The 12,058-nt window shown below is 39.0% G+C and overlaps 1 pseudogene; it reads left to right on the top strand.

Moving 5' to 3' along the window:
* Positions 1 to 5,107: 5,107 nt before the first annotated feature.
* Positions 5,108 to 11,731, top strand: LOC116245279 (uncharacterized; annotated as a pseudogene).
* Positions 11,732 to 12,058: the final 327 nt, after the last annotated feature.

Below are 12,058 nucleotides of genomic sequence, written 5' to 3'. Positions count from 1 at the left end.
ACAAACAAGAACTGGTCGAAGAGCATCACCAATTTTCTAAATAATAACTCCTTCAGCTACATTTACTCACACTCCACCATCATATTCAATAACATGATGTACCTCTTCGGAGGCAAAAACTATAAAAACGATGGATACGTAGTCGGCCTCTGGTGCCTCAATCTGGAATCCTTCAATTGGAAAAGACAAGAACTCAAGGGATACTCACCCTCGCCCAGAGAAAATGCATCATTGGTTTTGCATCAACGCAGTATGATCGTTCTCTATGGCGGAAGAAACGATGGAAATAACCTTAACGATCTTCACATCTACAGGATTGAGAATAAGGTTTGGATACAGATAGAAGAATCAAGCTACGACATGAAGATCAGCTGTAGACTAAAACCTGCCCTTGCCTCACAGGGAGATTTTCTTTACCTCTTCGGAGGAGAGAGGATGATAGCTGATGAAGATGGCGTCACCAACCTTCTCCTTGATGACTTTTACCAGCTGAGGTTTTTGTACAGGCCGATGAGCACAAAGCCTGATGTTTGGATCAAGGAGATCATCACAAATACAAAACCAGCCAAGAAGGTTGGCACTTTTTTGAATCTTAATGATAAATATTTGATGCTTTGGGGAGGATAAAATTACTACAATAACAAAATGACAAGCTAGCCTGGCTTTTGGGTCTACAATATCCAAGAAGTGCACTGGAACTGGATCAAGCTTAAAGGAATCGTCGAGAATATCCCTCACTTCGGTTATTCAATCAACTTCTGTAATGACAAATGTTTCATCTTCGGCCAACAGACTCTGAACGAAACTCAAAATCTGAAGAAAATTCCTTCAGGATTGCAGATCTTCAACTTGGATCTCAAATAGTTGGACCAAAAGCTCAACGATAGTAAGTATAAGCCCAAGATATCCGAGTCAGGTTCTTGAACTGTAACTAATGCTACTAGTATCATAACTCTCTCACCAAGTCTAAGTTTTCAGATTACATCATCTTGAAGTAATCACTTAGCGATCGCATATAGTTTGTCTATAGCGCCTTCGGTCTCCTAGTCGACAACTCTCTTACTCTGAAGGCAAAGGAGTGCAGAATAGTATTCCATCATAACACAAAAGAAAAATATTGCTTGATTCAAGATAATGGAAGCACGCAAAATATCTGGAGCACTCATGCAGATTTCATCAACGATCTGATGATCTTTAGGACTTACGTTGAGGAGAATATCGACCAGCTGGAAGACATAAAATAAGAAGACATTTCAAAAAGAAATATCATGAAAGAAGAACCAGCTAATATCGTCCCTCCAGTCACAAACCCAATCCCCGCTCCAGTCATCACTACAACCCTTCCAGCAAATGCAACAGGTGCTAATATTCTCGCAATTTCAAAAGAAACCAAGGAGCAAAAGTAACAAAAATAAAAGTAGTTGCGTGAGAAAGAAGAAGAAAAGGAGCTGAGGAGAAGAAAGGAAGAAGCTAAAAGAATAAATCGCAAGAAGATTGAAGACAGGAAGCAATTTAGTCGAAACATCAAGCTTGGATCTTTGAGAATAGGTGACCGCGTTCTTTTCATCGGCAGATTCGGCGCAAACAACTAAAATCGTAGAGTTTTCGTCATCTAAAAATACGAATCCAGCAAAGCCCACGAGTATACCTACCGAACTTACTACTACATCCTTGAGAATAACATCTTGACTGAGCCAAACATGGACGTAGCAAGAAATACATTGACTAATAATACAAAATGTACATCAAAATAGCAAACGAAAGGAGATAGGAAGGCCCCAACTTTGTCTTCATCACCAACCTGAAGGAAATGCTGAATGAAGCTGGACAAATAGAACCAGAATTAAAAGAAAGCACCAAGCATGGAGACGTCTTTTGCTGCTAAAAAAGAGTGATATAGAGTCTCTAGGATGGAACTTTCTTGGAGTCTATTGACATTTCTCTCAAAAATTACCTCACCCTACTCTATCTGAAGTGCGATGAGATGAAGGTTTCTCTTACAATTAGCGATCACAAAGTGATGGAAATCAACAATCTCGAATTCTTCGACAAAATCGATAACCTTGTTAAATCTGAAAAGATAATCGATCTAGAGTAAGCATTGGACCTCTCCAACTGCAAGATCATTGAAGTTTACTACAACAAGAGCAGCAACAATCGGTCAAGAGAACTCAACCGTAAAATAACTTCAAACAGTTTCTTGAATGGAGTCCTTTTGTACCAAAAGAATCGTTTGATCTGCAGATACAAGTACGGTCTTGGCGAGGTAAGCAAGCTCTTCAAGAACAAGCTGAAGAACTTGCAGCAAACACTGATGATGTTCGGTTTCATCGAGATCAAGGAGGAATTCAGTGTCAATATGTTCAAGACAGTATATATCTTTTAATATAGGCGTTCATTCGAGATGATGCTTTGGAGGAAATCTACCATCGCTTGAAGTTTGTCGAACATTATGCCGAAAATCTGCCAAAAGAAGAAAGTCACACCAGACCCAGATCCTACGATGACAAAAATGATAAAAATAATGAAGGACGCAAAAGATTTAAAACCAATGATGATGGAAAAGAGGAAGGAGGACAAAGCAATCCCCAAGTCATCCAAATTGATTGAGTGCTATTAGAATATAGCTGGTATCTCATTATATAAATTTATATCATCATTTTTGGTGATTATATCCTCGATCCAAGTGTCAGGCAAGAATTTGAAAAACGATTACAGCTCTATCTTCTTGCTTCTTTCTTTCATTTCTCTTAGTCTCGTTTCAGGACATGCCTTTTTACTTGAATTTTTCCTCAATTTCATTTTTCGGAATAAAATCCTCCAAATCCTTCACATAGTTTCTGTTAAATATTTCCAAATATTTCTTAATGTCCTCCTTACTGATCATCTGGTATTCAGGCTCAAGTCTTGTTGGTCGATCATGGCATTGAGCTAAATCCACTCGATTTTATGCAGGATTGTGCTGAAGTTGTTGAACCCAATTGCATAGCTGAGCAGAATATCAACGCCAAATATGTCTTCATCACCCAGATAATATATTTTCTCCACTTTTTTCGATAGAAGCTCGACGATAGATCGACACGTGCAATCAGGATAGCCCTTAGCTGTAATGAAGATGGTGGATTTGAACCATTACGGCTCTTAGTTCTGCGCAAAATATTGGAAAGTTGTTGGTTTATTTGATGAAGCGCGCTCTCTTTCTCAATTATGAACAAGTTCGTGCATGAGGTGGTAAGACCCTTGAGTTTTCTAAAATTAGATACATTAGTTATCATTTTAGAAGTGCATTTGAGCTCACTTTAGTCGATATGAATAGTCAAGTTTCCAAGTAAAAGGCATCGACTCGAGCTGATAATGTGCAAATCTTCTCGAAGCAGTTGGCAATTGAAGGTTATGAGTTCGATGTCAGAATCTACCATGCTATAGACCTTGTAGTAGTGGATGAGTTTGTAATACAAGTTTCTTTTGGTGATGTATTATCCCTTTTGCATCAAAGTGAGTGCTATTTCGATAATCTCGAGCATGCGAGTAACAGTGCATATGGTGTTCAGGTTGATCACCATTCTATTCTTCTTGTAATTTTCGTATCGCAGTGTATCGAAACTGAATTCCTTGAAGTAAGTATACAGTGGAAGTTGGAACGATTCATCGATGATGCATTCCTTGATGTCCTGTTTGAGTTGCCTGAGTCTGGAGGGCACATCCTGGGGTTCTTTGATGTTGTTCATATATGAATATTGCTAAAAATAGTCTAAATATAATCATTGTTCAAAGTAATTAGGATCAGTTCTAACTATTTTTCTGATGAAATTCTTTATACAAATCTTTTTGAATTGTTTTGAATCTGTTATCATCAGTTTGCTGCCTTTTAACATCATACTACAATTTGAGTTTAATCGGATGGCCGATTTTGATGTCCTCCCTGATCAGGCCCAGCGGAAGCTCCAGTATTTCCATATTGTCTGAAATGAGAGTGAGGTAATTCTCGCGGATGCTGCTTATATAATATGTCTCCTCGTACAAAGGCCGCCCGATGGATTTGTTGCTTGTATTTGATTAGGTGATCGTCTTGCGAGAAACAGATTATGAACGTTAGGGCCTTGCGAAGAGGGAACCGCTTCTAACGGGGGCTTATATTTTGAGACGATCGAGTTTGTTGTGGTTTAACTTATCGTCAAATTATTATCTTTATCTCATCTTTGTTTAATTAACATTTCAGGCCATGATAACCTCATCAATATATTGCATCTTTTAAAAAAGCCTTTTTTATTTTTTTTACTCATGCCCGCCTATTTATTTTATTAGAATATCTCTAATATCCTCACCTAAATTGGAGATATTATATTCAATTTGCAAATAGAAAGGAAAAATGAAGGGAAGCAAAGACAACGATAAGAAAATTGGCTCGTGGAGCTGGTCCGAGGAGAAGACCTGCCTTATCGGTGCTTCACCTAATCTGGTCCACATGGAAATATCGCTTCTTTTGATATGGATGACACCATAATCACCAGAAAAAGTGGTGCTAAATTCCGAAGGATGCCAATGACTGGCTATTCTTAAACGATAAAGTGAGTCCCAAGATCAAGGAATTGTACAACGACGGCTACAAAATCGTCATCTTTACCAACCAGGCAGGAATATAGAAGGGACACACCAAGGCGTCAGATATCAAGACTAAGGTCGAAAACATCACCAACCAACTCGGCATTTAGATGCAAGTCTTTATCGCATCCCACGAGGATGAATATCGCAAACCCGGCACCAAGATGTGGGATGTCCTGGTAAGCAATAATGGCGGAGTAAAGATAAATAAGGCCAAAAGCTTCTTCTGCGGAGATGCTGCAGGCAGGAAGACTGCAAAGCACAAAGATTTTTCAGACTCAGATTTGAAGTTTGCCTTAAATGTTGGAATATAGTTCAAAACTCCTTAGAATCTATTCTTCGGATAGCAAGACGTGATCGAGGTGAAAGGATTCAATCCAACCACTATCCCCGAAACTGGTGAGGTTGTCGTTGGAAAAGGCAATAAAGTTGACTTCGTCGAAAAAGAGATGGTCATCTTTGTTGGAGTCCCGCATCTGGAAAGTCAACATTCTGGAAGAACTATATGGAGAAGTATTCTCGAGTAAACAGGGACACCTTGAAGACCAAGGAAAAATGTTATAAAGTTGCTGAGGAGGAAATCAAGCAGGGAAAGAGCGTGGTTATCGACAATACAAACCCAAAGAAGGAAGACAGAGCCTATTTCATCGGCCTTGCCAAAAAGTACGGATATAAGGTCAGATGCTTTGAGTTTTAACTCCAAGGAGATTTGCTTCCACAACGATTATCAAAGAGTCGCAAATGACAAGAGAGAGCATCTATCAGGAAAGGCTGGCTCCATCCCTATCCACTCCTTCTTCAAGTACAAGTAAGAGCCACAGCTCGGGGAAGGATTTTACGAGATAAACAAGGTAAACTTTGTCTGCAAGTTCAAGGACGAAGCTGACAAATAATTTTACAGGAAGTTTTCGAAAAAATGATCATTATGTACATCAATTATTGCCAATCCCAACTTCATCTGAAAAGATTCACTAAAAGATGATATTTTAAGCTGCGTTATATTGCCATGATTTTCTAATCCTCTTCAGGGATATAATTTTACGGTAGATAATAAAGACCAAAGTCACGAGCAAAACTAAATTATTCACAACTTACTAGAACATATCGCAATAAAGGCAATGTACACAGTGTCCAAGCTATGGTCGGAATAACTAAGCTCAGGTTTTGTGCACATTTGCGAAATGGGATTGTAGATGTAGGGAAGCTGGCATCGGCAAAAATTTTAGAACTATAAAGCTTTTATCTTCCTACAATCGTTTACCATCTTATAGATGGATGGAAATAAGCCTCCAGAGGTGGAGACAAGAAGCTTTGTGACGGTGTAGCTTGAAAATGACATCATTTCAGTAATAGAAATGTTCAATTTAAAATGGAACTGGCCAATAGATTCTGCGATCAAAGAGGTTTTAAAGTTCTTTATATCGATTATGTTAGATTTTCCATAGAATGCCATAGTATAATTGGTAGAAGTAACAGAAGAAAAGATGATATTATTGTAAATTTCATATCCGAAGCCAATACAAGGGGCATTATTGCACTTATAGGCCTAATTATCATTATACGCCCAGATAATCATATTCCCAGTGGCATTATCAACACCCCTGACAAATTTTATCACCTTAGAGATATAGTTATTGTTAAATCTAAAGACCTCATTAATAGTTATCCCCGTCTCAGTTAATTTGGTATTGTTGGGATATTGCTTGAAGAGGAGCTGGACTCGCTGAAACTCGTAAAGATATATGTTGTATGTTACTATGCTACGATAAAGAATGTATAATTTGGTTTGATATAGTCTTGTATCAAGGACAAAGTTATTCGGATTGAAGTTATAGACGGTAGGAATGGGAAAAACGTTCATTATTATGGTGGAGTTAGTATAGCTCAGGGCTATAAGGTCATTTCCTGAAGCATAAACATAGTTTCTTTTACTGATATCTGCTTTTTTCCTGATTTTTTTAGTTTAGTCTAAAATAGAGATTGTATTTTTCTTCTGGGAAATTATGAGCTCATCGATGACACCTTCCCAGTCCAGGGTATAAAGATAGGTGTATAGATGATCCTCCAAAAGAAAAAAAGTAGCGGATGCTGAGATTTCGCATTTAATGCTGCAGTTCCAATTAGAGTTTCTATAATTCAGTGAAAGTAAATTGGAAGTGATGTTCCAGTTAAATAATTCATATTTTTTGGTCGATGATGACTTGTTGGTATTCCCGATGAGCAGGTATACAATCTAAGAGTTTTCAGAGTTGAATTTGGTGGCTAATAATCTCTTGGTACTGTTAGGATCATCAATGATTTAATAATTGAGAGGCAGCTGGTTGTTTTAAAATAGATAATTTCGGCTCATTATTAATGCAACCTTCAATTTTATTACAAAAGAAGCAAACGTACTTGTAAATTCAAAATTAAAATTAATCGCAAATCAGCTTCCACCAACATCTCATTTCGTATTTTTATGTTTTTAGAGGAAAATCAACTTGCAATTATCGGATTTATTGATAACCATAATTTATTCATTTTGGCTTTACCATTTTATTTACAATATATAAACAAAATCTCATAACCAATCCCGCAATACACCAAAAAAGAGATTAACGATGATAGAAACTATTGAGCTTGCATGGAAATATGTCAAAAAGGGTATTAAAGTCATATATTCAATATTAAATGAGGATCATTTGATCATGACTCTCCTAATCCTATCGTAAACCTCAAAGTGAGGAAACAAGGGTGTCTGCGTCGGCGAAATCTAGACAGTTTTACTCGATTTGTAAACCCTCTCTTTGTTATACTTTAATATATCTATACTTTGGATGCCGTTGGATGTTAAAATCGATGCCGACTGCAGAGACTGCTTCTCAGGAGAACTCCTCAAACTTGAATTCTCCTTCTATCCCACTTTGTACATGTTGGAAACCGTCACCTTTTGACTTAGTCGGAAGTTTTGGAAAATGGAGGCCTTGACTGGCGCTTTTAACTTGGTCTCAAGGTATTGGAAGTTTTTCAAAAGATCTTAAGTCTTTGAAGAGTTTAACAATTCTTCTTGAGTTGGGACTTCAAGATGTCGAGGTGCTTGAGTCTGCTTGCTGACTCTTGCTTAAAAATAGATTATTTTGTTTGGCTTCTTAGTATCTTACGCTTGATAATTGGTTCATCCTTCATTCTTGATAACCTGTTAACCATGACATCATTTTCGCATTGGTTTTAATCGTTTTTTTAGTTCTTATCGCCGAAATCGATTTTCTTCTCATATCTGAACTCTTTTTTTCTTTATCTTTATCTTGATCGTTCAGTGAATTTACCCTATGATGCTTCATGCAACTACCGACGTGTTTAACCAACAAAGCTTTCAGGGTTCTATTCTTGTAGATATTCAACAATTTTATGATAGATTTTTTCTGGTTACTTTTTTGTAATGCATGCATCATCGTCATTTTTTATTTCGTACTTTTTTGGCTTAGGGAAAAACTGTCCTTCTAGCTCTATCTTTGGAATTAAATGATGTGCTCACTCATCCTTTTAATTGAGAGCCTGTTTGATTGGTCGGTGAGGTTGCTTTTTATATGGATTTTATTGCATTCACAAAAGACTTCGAGAAAAAAGGAGATGTATACTTCCTTGATGGTTTCCTTGTTCTTTATCTGTTAGTATCAGGAATAATGGAGCTTGAATTCATGCTCTGGATTGTGATTTATTGCTTATGAAGTTCGCTCCTCGTATCATACTATTGACCTTGAGCATTCATCTAGAACGATTTCTTGCTCAATTATTTCTTGATTTTCGTTGTCTTTTCTGTCCGGTATGTTGACTTCTTGTACTTGGACGCGAAACTTCAGCTCTTACGGAGTTAGGCCTTCATAGGTTTGGCTAAAGTGAGGCACAGGCTCAGCCTATTGATGAGTTTAAGAAGCTTCCTCAATAGTTTCCTCGATGATCTTGGACTTTACTGTTTCCTAGGAAGACTCATCTTTTCATTTTCTTAAAATTCTTTGACTTAAGTGATCTATTCAAATTGCTCTTCGGTGATAATCTTATCAAGAGAGATGATAAGATCCTTGTATTTGTTTTCTAATTCGATCATCCCTGCCCGGTTATTGATGACCGTTAGGTGTTTTGCATCGTTGACAGGCCTAGCTTATTTTTTCAGGCATGAATTGATCAGATCTTTATTTAAATTGCTTTCATATTTAGCTTTGAATTTTACCCTTCGTTCCACAATAACTTCTTCGTCACTTTATCCATCATCTGAGCTTTACTTGTTGCGTTAATATACATCCCTATGTTCAAGATCGATGCCATTGATTCGGTAAAACTAATCAACCGAGTTGATATAACCCTTATAGATTAATTAATGGAAAATATACTCTTGAAATTCTTCATTTTCTTGGAATATTCTTTCGATGACTTAATTGATATTACTCAAATCCTTGAGATTGTTCAGCCTCCTCATCAAAGTCTCGCATTTCTTGATGAGTTCACTGGCATGGGCATACACGAAGTTAAAGGAGGGTTTATTCATGAGATAATACGATATCTTGACCATAATCTTCTATATGAGTCTGCAGTAGAGACGCTTGAGGGCATAGACCATTTCTTTATTATTTGGATTCAGTTCGAAATTTTGATTCTGATGCTAATCTGGTGATCAAACATCAAAGATTATGCCTTACTATTCGTGAACAACCGATAGTATTATTTTAGCTCTTTTGCATGTATTGTTTTTTTGTTTTTTATGATATCAAGATAAATTTCTTGGATCAATAGATTATGTTCCTAAAATAAACTTAAAGGCTACGAAGGAACGGTTGAGGTAGTGAAGCTTATTATCCAAGACCTATGTCAATAACTAGTTGGTCTCGTTTGATTAGTAGAGCTTACCCTGGTTAGCAAGCCGGTACATTTGCCCTTTCATTATTATTTTCTAATTTAGAACAAAGAAGGAAATTAAGAAAATCAAGGAATATTACAAAAAATACAAAAACTTCAATCCCCATGATTTTTCTATTACGATTCTTCAAGATTTGATGCCCAATATAAAATCAATGATTTCGGTAATATGGCTTGACTGGGTTAATGCTTCAACAACATATCTTGACATAAAGATATTTTAATTAAGATGAGTGAACCACAGACAATCATCTGCAAAGCTGCTGTCGCCTACGAGCCCAAGAAAGACCTTGTTGTCGAATTCATCAAGGTAGAGCCACCAAGAGCTGGAGAAGTGAGGATAAAAGTCATCTCCAATGCTCTCTGCCATACCGATGTGTACACCTTGGACGGCCACGACTCCTAGGGCGCCTTCCCAGTCATCCTCGGCCACGAAGCAACTGGAATCGTCGAAAGTATTGGCGCTGGAGTGACCAGAGTCAAGGTTGGAGATGTTGTGATCCCTTGCTATACTCCTCAGTGCAAGAAAAAATCATGCATCTATTGCGAACATCCCAATACAAACTTGTGCCCAACCATTCGTGCAACTCAAGGAAAAGGACTCATGCCTGACTCCACTTCTCGCTTCAAGAACATGAAAGATTAGACCATCTATCACTTCATGGGATGCTCAACTTTCAGCGAGTACACCGTCATTGCTGAAATCTCAGTGGCGAAAATCAATCCCCTTGCTGATCTCAACAAGGTCTGCATGATCGGATGTGGTGTTAGTACAGGTTGGGGTGCTGTCATGAACAATTGCAATATGGAACCTGGAAGCACTGTTGCCGTATGGGGATTGGGAGCAGTTGGTCTATCAGTCATTCAAGGTGCCAAGATCCGTGGAGCTTCAAAAATTTACGCTATTGATATCAATGAAGGCAAGTTCGAGATCGCTCGCAAATTCGGAGCTGATGTCTGCTACAAGCCTACTCCTGAAAAGGACGGAAAGACATTTTTGCTTGAGAACTAAAAGTGGGGAGTAAACTACACTTTCGATGCTACTGGAAACACAGTCATCATGAGGCAAGCCCTGGAGGCCGCCCACAGAGGTTTTGGAGAGAGCTGCGTTATCGGTGTGGCAGAAGCTGGAAAGGAAATCGCCACTAGGTCCTTCCAACTGGTGACTGGAAGAAGGTGGCTGGGAACCGCATTCGGAGGATGGAAGAGCTCTGAAGACGTCCCGAAGCTGGTCAACAAAACCGTCACTGGCGAGTGGCCATCGAAGCATATGTCACTCACGAGTTCAAGGGACTCGAAGCAGTCAATCAGTGCGTTGAAGAGCTCCACAAGGGCAACTGTCTCAGAGCTGTCGTCAAGATATCTGACCCTCCTGAGGTCGAAGCACCCAAAATCAGGGTGGTTAGCAGCACAAAGTTGTAAGACGGTTTGTACCAAGTTGTTGAGCACTACAGCAACTCTGTTAATGGCTTCATGACCTTCGCCATCTACCTTCCCGATGCCGAAATCAGCGAGCAAGAGGCAAGCCCTACCCCTCACTTTACTTCTTAGGTGGACTAACGTGCACTCACGAAACGTCCCTACCAAGTCAGGATTCGCTCAATACGCCAGAAAGCATAGAATTGCAGTTGTCTTCCCTGACACTAGTCCAAGGAAGACTGGCATTCCAAACATCGCTGACGACTGGGAATTCGGAGAGTCAGCCAGTTTCTACGTTGATGCCACCACTGAAGCTACCAAGAAGCACTTCCAGATGTTCACTTACATCACCAAGGAGCTTCCAGAAGTCGTCTCCACCTTCTTCCCCGTCGACAGAGAGAACAAATCCATCACTGGGTTCAGCATGGGCGGACACGGTGCTTTGATCGCTGGTCTTAAGACCGGCGCATACCGATCAGTCTCAGCTTTTGCTCCCATTTCCAACCCATTGAAGGGATGGGGAACTAAGGCCTACAACTTCTTCTTCAACAAGCCTGAGGAGTAGGGAAGTGCTTATGACGCTACTGAGCTCGTGAGAAGCGGAAACTACCACAAGACTCCTCTCTTCATCGATGTCGGCAGTAACGACCAGTTCAAGGCAAAGATGCTGACTGAAAACTTGAAGGAACAGTTGATCGAGGCTAACTACGACCACATCTTCAAGGTGCGTCCTGGATACAACCACAGTTTCTGGTACGTTTCATCCTTTGTTCGGGAGCATTTCGAATTCCACGCCAAGTATCTGAACTGGTACTCATGATTATGCCACCCAGATCATTTATCATTATTGGTATTATTATTATGAATTAAATCAATAAATAATCATAAGCAGCTGACCATTGCAGAGCTGCATTATAGGTTTTTTTGCTGGATGTTGCTTAGTTGTTTGGACAGCTGTTTTCCGAAGTCAAAACGAAGGCCTTAGAATTTGTTTTAAGCCTAGGGAAAAGTGTAGGGAATGTAGTCGTCAAGGGAACTATGGTTACCGCTGTGCATGACTAACCGGTTGAAATAGTAATGACCGTGCTAGTTTGTGTTAATTGGTGGTTGATGCTCTAGAAGTGCTCTCCGCCGTAAAACTAAGCCA

This window comes from Nymphaea colorata, unplaced genomic scaffold (genome assembly GCF_008831285.2).
Source record: "Nymphaea colorata isolate Beijing-Zhang1983 unplaced genomic scaffold, ASM883128v2 scaffold0615, whole genome shotgun sequence".
NCBI classification, from domain to species: Eukaryota; Viridiplantae; Streptophyta; class Magnoliopsida; order Nymphaeales; family Nymphaeaceae; genus Nymphaea; species Nymphaea colorata.
This window is presented reverse-complemented; position numbering and strand designations above follow the sequence as displayed.